We start from the raw sequence: 12591 nt of genomic DNA on the forward strand, positions 1-12591 counted from the left end.
TTGTTCTTTAATAATTGAATAGCATTTTGAGTGCAATAGATGCATGGCTCCTAGACCAGACACAAACAGTGGAAAGGCATATTCTTTTATAAGCAAATAGCATGACTGTATTATTGCACATGGAGGGTCTAGCTTAATGGCCAAAGAGTACACTCTGGACATATACTGCCTTGGTTTGAATCCCACAGCACCATTTACATACAGTGTAAAACCTTAAGCAAGTTATTCAATCTCTCTGGGATAGATATAGATATAGATATAGATGATATAGATATAGATAGATATAGATATATAGATATAGATATATAAATACATAGACATTTTGTATAGTTTATATATTAAGAATATATATACACATGTATGTATATATATACATATGTATGTATAAATTAAGATTTCATATAGTATATATTTTATATATTAAGAAAAATATATTAAGGCTATATATGTAAATATAATATACTTATATATATAGTCAATATATATTTTCTTAATATATAAAATATATATGAAATCTTAATTTGTACTCACACACACAAGATGCATAATAAATTTTTATACTTATGATCTAGCCAAGACCTCAAGAAACTTCTGGCCTGACTCGTTACTGCCAGAAAGAAAACTTTTAATTTATTTACAGCTAAAACACCATTTGGCAAGGTATCTCATTCAGTTACAGAGGGATACATTTTGCAAAGCAATTTATGTTAGTACATTGTTCCAGGAAATTGCATCACTCAAAGCCAGACTGTCTATGGGTGATTTATTTAACTTTTATTTTGTAATGTTTAAGATAAGCTTCTGATTACACCAGCTTTAAAAATATTCGCGTTAAACTTATCAATGCAGTACATGAATTTTTTTTTCATTTCATTTGGAGTATACACAAAATTATTTTTTATAACAACCTTCATCTTTCCTGAAAATACACACTGGCCTTACCTCCAAGCATATATGAAGCAGGTTTCTCTACCAATCAGTCCTAAATCAGTGCCTCAGCTTTTATCAGTGGTCCAGCCTGCTCTGGTGAGCTGACTCACCAGAGTCATGGGATATATCATGGGATATATGTTTTCCTTTTTTAGAGGACATGCAGAATTTTTTCATTCTGAGAAGCAGGCAGAGAGCACAATCTCAAAGCTCCTTATCATATATATATTTGAAAAGCTCATCAAGAAAAAGATATCCCCAATGGATGTGTAGCCTCTTTATTTCTATAAATTAGTGGTTCTCACTCTTTTCTGAAGCAAAGATCCTTCTGATAAAAGCTAAAAAACCTGTCCTCAGAAAAATGTGTTCATGCCCATTCATGCCCGCTAACATACACAACTTACAGCCTCCCTAAAACTCTTAATGTTTATCTAGCAATTCCCTTTGGGTTCTTGAAACCGCTTAAGAAGGTTTGTTCGAGATACTCCAAAAATCTCTCAAGACCTCTGAGTTGCTGCTTACCTGGATGATACCATGGTATTTGCTCCAATAGGTTTATTTTCAGTGATTATTTTTTTGTCATAATGACAGCTGCCTACATTAAGACACACTCCCCCAAACCTCCTTTGCTGTAGTTATCCTAAGCATACTGTTTAGGGCTTTGTTCATTATATCACACAGATCCTATTCAGGATAAACTTCAAACCAGAAATTTTTGTGCTTCTCCTGGGTGAATAATTTGCCTTTATTTTATGAGCACTCTGAATGATATAACTGTTCATATTCCTGTTTTTAAATTTATACCTAGAAAGCTAAGAACCAAATCTGTGGCCCTTTGCTGGTAAACGTTTAGGATGTAAGACTCTCTTTTTCGAGCACTAGTCTCATTACTGGCTCTACTGTTTCGTGGCCCTGACTTTACTGTTTACTTCTTATTTATGTTATCTCGTTTAGAAACCTTTTATAGAAATTGTACCATATTGCAAAGAAGGAGGAAAAAAGATAGAATAAAGAAAAAGATGAGAAACAGTTTTTAGATGAACTGTTATATTCCTTTATATTCAATTACTTTCAAAGCAAGCAATTCATCAAATATTTGATTCTGATTTATATTTTAAAGTTTTATAAGGCTTTAGAAAATTTAGAAAAAAACAGAAAAAGGTAATAAAAATTTTGCTAATCCACATGTTGCAAAATCTCAGTTGCCAAAACACTTTTTTCAGCTACAAAACATTTTAAAAATTATTATTGAAACTTTCAAATATATAGAAGAGTTGAGAAAAGGGTACCATGAACACTCCTTTATGTATCCATCACCTAGATTTTAAAATTTGCTTCTTTTAGTTTTCTTCTGTCCAAGTATTTTAGAGTAAATAACAAATACAAAAGAAACAAAGAATCCTCATTCTACACAAAATCAGTACAGAAAGGCACACAGACAAGATTTTCGTAACACAGAAAACAGAGAAATCCATACTAAATAATGGAACAACAATGGCTCTAACACATCCAGGGGGTAAGTATGATTTGTAGGAAGCAGAAAAGCTTTCCATAGAGAAACTACTTTCAGGAGATGATTAGGTGGACTTAGGGTTTTTTTCTGCATCTGTCACTTGGCAGATGAGAAGATGCCGTCTTCAGGATGTCCCGTGTCATCCGTTTTATACATATATAATGATGCTATTGCAAGTGTAGTCCCATCATTACTGAAGACAAGTGGTGTGATGCTGGTGGGGTATCTACAGAACCAGCGCCGTCGCTTCTTGTTAACTGGACCCAAAATATTTACAAATCCATCAGAACCACCCATAGCAAACGTACCGTAGATGTTGTTAAAAGAAATGGCATTGACAGGATAAATCTGCTCAATATTATTTTCTTTGACACTTGAAGACATGCTTCTTCTGTATCTCAGGGATTGGGAGCAAGTACTCAGCTTCCACTTGGCCTTCAACGGAGCTTAATACAAAACTGCTTATTTGAAAATGTTCAAAGGCAGCGAGCCTGGTACGTCAAGTTGGACACCCGGCACTGCTGCACGTAACCCATGTTCTGTAATTCCCACATTAACACTTTACTGCCCACCTTGTCCACAACCAGCTGATCTCCAGACAGAGAGGGTGTTACTCACAGACAGAAGGTCACAGCATTACAAGGAGCTCTGGGATGCCCCAATTTAACTGTCTGATCCCAAGGCCCAGTAACTACCACATTCACTTCTGGACAGTATTCAACACATCTGGTAGGGGCATCATGGGTTCCAGCCAGATCTCCCTGATCAGTGTTGGAATCATGTGTTTTCAGTCGAGGGTTTGATCCCCCACTCCAGGCATGTGTCGGACCATTGAACGCACATCCAAGAGAGTGCTAGGTGCTGGTACGTGAGCTGAATGGCCGGCCCATGGTAGAGATGCACCGCCACATCTCAGGAGGAGACCAGCAGGAACTGGGAGGTGTTGGGGCTGATTTTCACCAAGGAGACATAATCCTCAGTGGGTGGTTCAGCTTGAACTCGTTAGAACCGAACGTATGGGGCTCCACTCAGAAGTAACTTCACCATCTCCTCTTCGCTTCCCTCAGATGTTACAATATCTCACCTCTGTATATTTTAGTGTGCACCCCTGAAAAGTAAACAGCTATTTCTACATGATCACAGTGACATTTTCACACCTGACAAAATTTATAATAATCTCCTAATGTCACCTAATACTTAGTCTATATTCAAATTTCCCAGGTATCCTACACCCCCCCCACAAAAAAACCTTTTATAACTGCCCAAAATTCTTAACCTTAGAATATATAAGGTAAGCATACTCTAAGTTCCTCTTCACCCCCACTTAGCCATTTTGTTTACCTCTAAATGCCAACATGCCTGGGTATTTCTAAATGCTTAAGAAAAATAAAGTGATGGAATTGGTCATATTGTGATCCCATTCAGCAGCCAGAAATAACTCTAGACTCTTTAAGTCGCTAATAAAAATTATCTGCCAGGAAACTTTCAATATTACTAGAATCATTTATTATGAATTATGCAAAGGTTCTATTAATAAAAACCATTATGCACTGATTTTCAAATATAGGCACGCTATACCAAAAATTGTACTTATTTATAATATTTATAACTTTGAAATAAAGAGAAACTTCCCGGTCAGTTCTTTTAACAATGCTAAACATCGTCACCCTTTTAACATTTGACTATGCTCTCTGCCTCCCTTTTATTTTATTTTTTTTTTTTTGGCCGCCCTGCATGGTTTGTGGAATCTCAGTTCCCCAATCTAGGACTGAACCCAGGCCATGGCAGTGAAAGCCTGGAATCCTAACCACTAGGCCACCAGGGAAGCCCCCCCCCCGGCCCAGCTTTTAAAAATCTAGATTCCATCCTAATAATTTACACTATTGCTTGTATATTTTCTGTTCCTATTGAACGCAGTCTTACACTTTTATGTGCTTTAAAAACATATAAATTTATTTTTAAAAATTTCTTTCAGAAGCATTATCTCATAAGCATTGCCTAATTTTATAATGCATCTGTAGGTCATAGATCTGGCCTATGTTGTTTTATTTTTAAAAACAAATTTCCAGTAAATGCAGTTTTCAGTTTACACTTATGAAGTCAAAATGTCAAGATGACTCAGAAACAATACGTTAAATTGCAAGTGAACTTTACAGATTTGATTTGGTAAAGATAGCACAAGATTCAATGAGACCAGACCCTGTGTCTACAATACGCCTGAGTGAGCAATCAGAGAACATTCAGGAAGATAACGTCAAAGGCCAGACCCACACCACTTATGCAAATACCTTGGGGTGGAATTAACCTAATAGAATGAAACATTTTCCTCAAAAAAAAAAAAAAAAGTCAAAGCATGTGGGAAATGTTGCTAAAGTGTCTCCTCTGATGAGAATTTCAGTGTGGAAAAAACTATGGAAAAGCACACACTTAGAGATAGAGCCGAGGACAAAAAGTCCCTGCACACAAGTCTCATCACCTATTTCTACCACTTATGGCTGTATTTCCCTCCAGTGAGGTGAACAGAAGTGTCTAAACATAAAGATTGGGACTTCCCTGGTGGTGCAGTGGTTAAGAATCTGCCTGCCAATGCAGGGCACATGGGTTTGAGCCCTGGTCCGGGAAGATCTCACATGCCGCAGAGCAACTAAGCCTGCGAGCCACAACTACTGAAGCCCACGTGCAGAGCCTGTGCTCCACAACAAGAGAAGCTACCGCAACAAGAAGCCTGCGCACCGCAACGAAGAGTAGCCCCTGCAATCCGCAACTAGAGAAAGCCTGAGCAACACCACCAAAGACAAATGAATAAAATAAATACATTTAAAAAAACAAACAAACAGAGATTGAAATTATCTCAAGCAACACCTTTGATCTTGATGTTTATCACACATGAGCATCTCTTCACTCCAAGACATTTGGGGAAGGGATTTTTTTTTTTTAATGTTGAGCCTTCTTTTAATTAATTTATTAACTTATTTATTTATTGGCTGTGTTGGGTCTTCGTTTCTGTGCGAGGGCTTTCTCTAGTTGTGGCCAGCAGGGGCCACTCTTCATCGCGGTGTGCGGGCCTCTCACTGTCGTGGCCTCTCTTGTTGAGGAGCACAGGCTCCAGACGCGCAGGCTCAGTAGTTGTGGCTCACGGGCCTAGTTGCTCCGTGGCATGTGGGATTTTCCCAGACCAGGGCTCGAACCCGTGTCCCCTGCATTAGCAGGCAGATTCTCAACCACTGCACCACCAGGGAAGCCCTGGGGAAGGGACTTGAACTATAAAATTCGACACTTGTCCAGAAGAAATAGGTTAAATGAAATTGTGGAATTAACAGGAGAGTTGGAGGCCTGAAAGGCTCGGAAAAATGGTCCAGATTCTGAAACTAAGATACAATGAAGCAGTCTTTTAGTCAACAGTAGGCATTCCACACTCTGTTTTAACTCACAAGACTGATTCATGGTGGAGGAGGGCTATGCCATTAAAGTCAACCAGCTCCTCCAAAGGATGGTTAACTCTCACCTGTCATTTCATATCATAAGAAAAGCAGAGCCAGGGGGAATCACTACAGTATATCTCTGTCTCTAATTTTTAGAACCTATGCACCTTATGCCAGTAGATTTTTACAGCACGATTGACTAAATTCCAAGATAAGCAGAAGCACTTCTGGAGTGATGGAATGAGGACCTCTGAAAACTTTCTTCTTCATAAAAACAATGAGGACATTGGCCAAAATTATGAACTTTTTCAGTACTCTGAAAATTAACCAAAGACGTACAACAACCCAAGGGGAATTTATTCAAAAAAAACAAAAGTCTTGGTAAGAACAGTGAGCTACGTGGCATTTTTAACTTGCCTATTCCCAGCTCCTTCTTGCCTGTTCCATCATAGCTTGAAAATCATCAGCCTTGCAACCACAGTACCGATGAAAACCAACAGCCTAAGAGTCACTGGAGAAGTCAAAGTAGGTTTTGTCAAAGATTAAACAGAGCTGGACAGTAAAGTGGTAAAAGGAGGTTTTATTCAGAAAAACTAGTAACATAGGGGAAAAGAGACCTCAGTATAGAGAACTGGGCTCAATTCTGAATACAATAAGGAAAATTCACAATTTACAGTCAGGGAGAAAGGTGGGGGTCAGTGGATGGAAAATTACTAAGAGGAAACATCACAGTGAAGAGGGGATTCTGGTTAAATTGGCCTAATGAGATTCTTACCAAAGGCAGGCCAGGGTGACCAGACATCACTTGGGGGATGGTAGAGGAGGGGGAACCCAATTAGATACCAAGAGTGATCAGATATCGAGAATGGAGGAATATGGCTAAACTGACTTAGTAGGATTCTTGCTAAATTTGAACAATGCAGAGATGAAAATGGAAGCTCAAAATTCAAAGTCTAGTTGAGAAGAGAGTTGAGGGGAGCCTGAGCTCCTTTCAGCAAGGAGAGAATCTTTGTCAGTTTAGAGTTCCTGAGAAAGCCCCGTGTTCACAGAATAGTCACAATTTGACCTGACTGCCAGCTAGCTCCCTGAGAACCCCATTTATAGCGCATGTCTTCATATTGCCTCATTCAGAGCTCACTCAACTCTAACCCTAACCCTAAACCTAACCACTGTCCAGCCCTTTGCTTTAATTAGGGACGGCTCTGAAGGACCATGCTCTATCTCCACAGGACTGGCTGAGACCTCTATTGGAAAAGCCACTCATTTTCCTTCTGCCAAGTCCTGCTTCCCTTGCTCATGTATAGATATTCTTCCCGAGACTGCGCAGCCCCCCGTCTATATTTTTCACACAAATCACTGTTTCAGAGTCTGTTTCCAATGATCTCAATTTAAGGTGGAAGTATTGTTAATACCAGAGAGAGAAGGGGTATGTGAAACAGTGAGATCATTAAGAAGGAAAGAGGGAATGAAACTAAAAGCACTAGTGGAATATTGATTGAAAGAGGGGCGTTTTCTCCATTTTGATAAGCAGGGTGGTAAGCATAGGGACAGGTGGGAAATGGTGACTGAGAGTTACCATAAGATCGTGTCGAATGGAAGAATAGTTTCCCCAAGAAAATTAAGTAAGCAAAAATGGACAGGTGTGCTAGACAAGCAAATGAAATGCTTGTCCACTACAAGTGGAACTCAGGAGCACAAAATAAATCTCAGAAAAGGCTGGAAACCAGAGAGCTACGTAACTGGGGGGAAAGCAGGGAAGAGTCTCTCTTTCTCTGTCTTCCCACTCCAGTAATCTTCCTCTGGTAATCTGCTTCTCTTTCTCTCCTCCTGCTTTGTTTATTCACCCTGGCTAAATGTATACTACCCACTTCATCTTTTATGTCTCCACGACTTCTGGTTCTAGCTCCTGCCATTTACTTGTAATTCCTGCTTAATACCTACTTTGCTGGAGGCCACCAGACTTTTCTACTTGAGCATTTGCAGAATGTGACAGTTGTCTGAGATCAGAGATTTGGGGTTATTTTGCGTGGAGTACAGTGAGACCTTTAAAATTGCACTCCTCCCCTCTCTGACTATAAATTCAAATCCCAGCTCATCTCATCAATCAGATGATGACTGAGCAACCTCTAAGTCAAGAGTGCATTCTCGGTCCAGTGGAGATGTAAGTGGGTTTGGGTTTGGGGAAGAGGATTGTTTTGTATGCTGTCTATTCAGTGGAGGCTTTGGTTTAATAATCATCAGGTACCTGAGGAAGTAAGTTATAATATAAAATTTAAAACAGCTAGCTAGAATTACTTTCCCAGAGCAAAGGCATGTAATCCTCAAGGAGTATTTATATGGACAAAGTACACTTCAGAAAAGTAACTGTCAAGGCCATGCTGGCCATTTTTATATTTTTATTTTGCAAATTACCTGATCCATTGTGCATCTTCTATTGAGATATTTTTCTATATTAAACAGTAGAACATTTAATCCATACTAAGATTGTTAACTTATTGACATGTATATGGCAAAAATTACTCACAGTTCATAATGTGTCTTTTAATAGGGTTTAATAACATCCCCTGCCCAGGCAATGTTTAATAATTTTCTTTATTCTTAAAAAATATCATTTCAGAGACTTCCACCTCCAGCCACAATAGATAAAAGAGACAAGATTTACCTTCTGACCACGAACAAACTGTAAAATTGAGCATATTAGGCAACAGGCAACACACGAGTTGGATTCCTGAAAGAATGAAAGCAGATGAGGTAAGCTCTACAATCAGATCACGTTTCATTTTTGGGAGACACATGACAGAGCAGGGAGAGGGGTCCCAAGCACAGCACATTGGTCTTACCAAGTTGAGAGGGGAGTTCACAGTTCAGGAGGGCTGAGGTAGCTACAGGTTGCTACACAGTTATTATACGTCAGGAACAAACTAGTCGCAAAATCCTTCTGACTCTGGGGCAGATAGATATCATAAAACATTAAAAATTGATAAAATTGATTTCATCAAAATTAAGAACTTGTGTTCTTTGAAATACACGTTAACAACGTAAAAGGCAAGCCAAACTTGGGAGAAAACATTTTTTAATACACATATCTGTTAAAGGACTTTTACCTAACTACGTAAAGAATGCTCAGATCTTCACAAGAAGACAATTCAGTTTTCCTTAAAGGGGCACAATATCTGAGAAAGTACTTCACAAAAGAAACTATACCAATGGACAACATAAGCAGGATAAAAGTTGCTCTGATCTTTAGTCATCAGAAAAATGCAAATTAAGACTATATTGAGGTAACATTATATACCTACTAGAATGGTTAGAACTAAACAAACAAATGAAAACAGAAAATACGAAGTGCTGATGAGCATATGGAACACATGAAACTCATTTATTGCTAGTGAAAACTGAAAAGGGTGCAGCAGTTTTGGAAAAGAATTTAGTGGTTTCTTACCAAGTTAAACCTATCCTTACTACACAATCTAGCAATGATATTCCTAGGTATTTACCTGATAAAAATCAAAATTAAAAAAAAAAGAAAACTCAAAATGTAGTTCTTGTGTTAGTTTCCTATGGCTGCTGTAAAAAATTACCACAAATAGGGTAGCTTGCTATAACAGAAGTGTATTCTCCCACAGATCAGGAGACCAAAAGTTTGAAATCTTAGCACAAGGTGTTGGCAGGCCTGCTTTTCCTTCTGGAGTTCTAGGAGAGAATCTGTTCCTTGTCTCTTCCAGGCGCTGGTAGCTGAGGACATTCCTTGACTTGGGACAGCATTACCCCTATATTCACAGCCAGCATCTTCAAATCTCTCTCTGCTCTGTCTTCACATCACCTTCTCTTCCCTGTGTGTCTAATCTTCCTCTGTCTGTCTTCTAAGGACACTTGTGATGGCATTTAGACCCCACCTGCCTAATTCAGGCTAATCACCCCATCTCAAAATGTTTAGCTTAATCATATCTGTGTAAACCCTTTTCCCATAAAAGGTAACATGTATGGGTTCCAGGGATTAGGACCTGGTTTTTTTGGAGGCTATTCCTCAGCTTACTATAGATCCCTACAAAGATTTGGACACAGATGTTCACAGAAATTTTATTCATAATAGCCAAAAACTGGGAAAAAAATGCCCCCAACAAATAAAGAAGTCATCGTATATGCATTTGATGGAATATTACTTGTCTGTTAAAAAACTGAATCCTTGAAACATGCAACAACATGGATGAATTTCAAATACTTATCTTGAGGGAAAGAAGCCAGACACAAAATAGCACATATTGTGTGGTTTCATTTGTACAGAGCTCCAGGATGAATAAACCTCATCTATAATGATAGGAAGTACATCCATGTTTGCTTCAGCCTGGAGGTAGAAAATGAGGATTGACTGGGAAAGGAGTAGAAGAGAACATTTTGTGATGATGCAAGTGTTATGTATCTTGAACATGGTGATGGTAACATTGGTGTGTACCTATGTCAAAATGGGTCAGATTCAACACTTAAAATGCTCTGCATCTAATTGCATATGAATTAAGTCTCATAGAGTTGGTTTCAAATATAGATTTTAAATAGTAAGATTTATTCATTAAAAAAAATTAACCTTCAGAGTTAAAAAAGTCTGATCTCCCACCATCCAAACTCACTTAGAAAAGTTATTTCTAAGTACATATTTTTAAAATATTTTTATGGTATGCCTTTATTTTATTTTAATATTTTATGTTTCTTATTCATTTTGAACTTTTTTTCTTTTTTTTTTTTTGTGGTACGCCGGCCTCTCACTGTTGTGGTCTCTCCCGTTGCAGGGCACAGGCTCCAGATGCGCAGGCTCAGCGGCCATGGCTCATGGGCCCAGCCGCTACGCGGCATGTGGGATCTTCCCAGACCAGGGCACGAACCCGCGTCCCCTGCATCGGCAGGCGGACTCTCAAGCACTGCGCCACCAGGGAAGCCCCCATTTTGAACTTATTTTAAGATAAGTGAGAGATTTTTCTCTATGGCCAACCAGTTTTCCCCAAAACATTTGTTAATCAATTTTTTCATTTATTAGAAATTCTACCCTCATCATAACTAATTTTCCATACATACTTTGTTCTATTTCTATGTTGTTTATTCTGTTCGGTTGATTTGTACATTATTTTCTTTTGATTTTTTTGGTGAATGACTACTTTAGCTTTAAGCATATTTTGATATCTAATAGGCCAAGTCTCTTCTTATTACTCTTCTTTCTCAGAATTTTATGACTTTGTCTCTTAAGTTTTATTTCCAACATGACTTTCTATCTTCATCTAAGTCAAAAGACAATTAAAAAAACAGGTACAAAACATAAGCCTTTATGGAAGGATTCTGACTGAAATAGATTGAATGTATAAATTAATTTAGGTATAAAATATCTTAAAATATTGAGGCAAGGGATGTATACAGCCAGCCTTCAGGAGCTGCAAGGACTAAGAATTTCAAATCCACTGGCAATTCCATTTCTTTTTTCTATTTCTCAAAAGAATTAATATACCTAAATTAATTATGTATATCTTCAAATAATGTATAAATTAATTTAGGCATAAAATATCTTAAAAATTATGGCATGTCCCCCATATATATTCAAATATATCTTTATATCCCTCATTGTGTCTGTAGTTTGTTTTATGAAGACGTTTCTGGGGACTCACAGTGGCTAAGTGGCTAAGAATCTGCCTGCCAATGCAGGGGATATGGGTTCAAGCCCTGATCCGGGAAGATCCCACATGCTGCGGAGCAACTAAGCCTGTAAGCCACAACTACTGAGCCCATGTGACACAACTACTGAAGCCCGCACGCCTAGAGCACGTGCTCCACAAGAGAAGCCACCGCAATGACGCACTGCAACGAAGAGTAGCCCCCGCTAGCGGCAACTAGAGAAAGCCCGCACGCAGCAACGAAGACACAACACAGCCAAAAAGTAAATAAATAAAAGAAATTTATTTTTTTATAAAAACATTTCTTGTGCTTTGCTACTTGCTACCTAAGACTCAAGATAATTTATATCTTCATTGGGATTATGGTCTTTAATATTATAAAGCAATACTCTGTTCTAATCACAAATTTCATCTTGAATTCAACTTTTTCTGATATTGATAATAGGTATACTTTAATATATCTTCGCCTATACTTTCAACTTTTCTGAATCACTTCATTTTAGGCAAGATTTACAGGTGGCTTGCAGCTGGAATTTTTTTCATCCAATAGAAGCTGTTATTTTGTGTTGTGTTTATTTCGTCTGAATTAATTTTGTAAAGAATGTAATTGATTTTATTTTAATTCTGATCTTATGCTTTCACTTTTTAGTTTTCATTATTTCCTCTGTTTTCTACCATTTGCTATATAATCTGTTTTTTGTCTACATGCCTATTTTCCTAAGATAGATACTCTAATTTTACTAGCAGTTGCTGATATAATATCTCATAATATTCTTATGCCCATATTTGGCAATTTATCAGTTTCAAAGATAAAGCAGTATATATTAAATATCTGTTTAGTTAGAAACCTTTTTGGCAAGTTATTGTAGTCTAACCCAATTTGCTTTATAGAAAAATGAGAATTTGCTAGAAAGCTGTTGTGATATTCAGTCAAATCCAAAAAAGGTTTCATTAGCCATGCCTTAGGAAGGCAAGGGGTGTATACAGCCAGCCTTCAGGAGCTACAGGGACTAAGAATTTCAAATCCATTGGCAATTCCATTTTTTTTTTCAATTTCTCTCTGTGGATCAGT

The 12591-nt window shown here is 37.9% G+C and overlaps 1 pseudogene; it reads right to left on the reverse strand.

Annotated features, from left to right (window-relative positions):
* Positions 1-2507: 2507 nt before the first annotated feature.
* LOC132530912 (mitotic checkpoint protein BUB3-like) lies at positions 2508-8286 on the reverse strand (annotated as a pseudogene).
* Between the last annotated feature and the right edge of the window lie 4305 nt (positions 8287-12591).

Source organism: Lagenorhynchus albirostris, chromosome 12 (genome assembly GCF_949774975.1).
Source record: "Lagenorhynchus albirostris chromosome 12, mLagAlb1.1, whole genome shotgun sequence".
Classification (NCBI taxonomy): Eukaryota; Metazoa; Chordata; class Mammalia; order Artiodactyla; family Delphinidae; genus Lagenorhynchus; species Lagenorhynchus albirostris.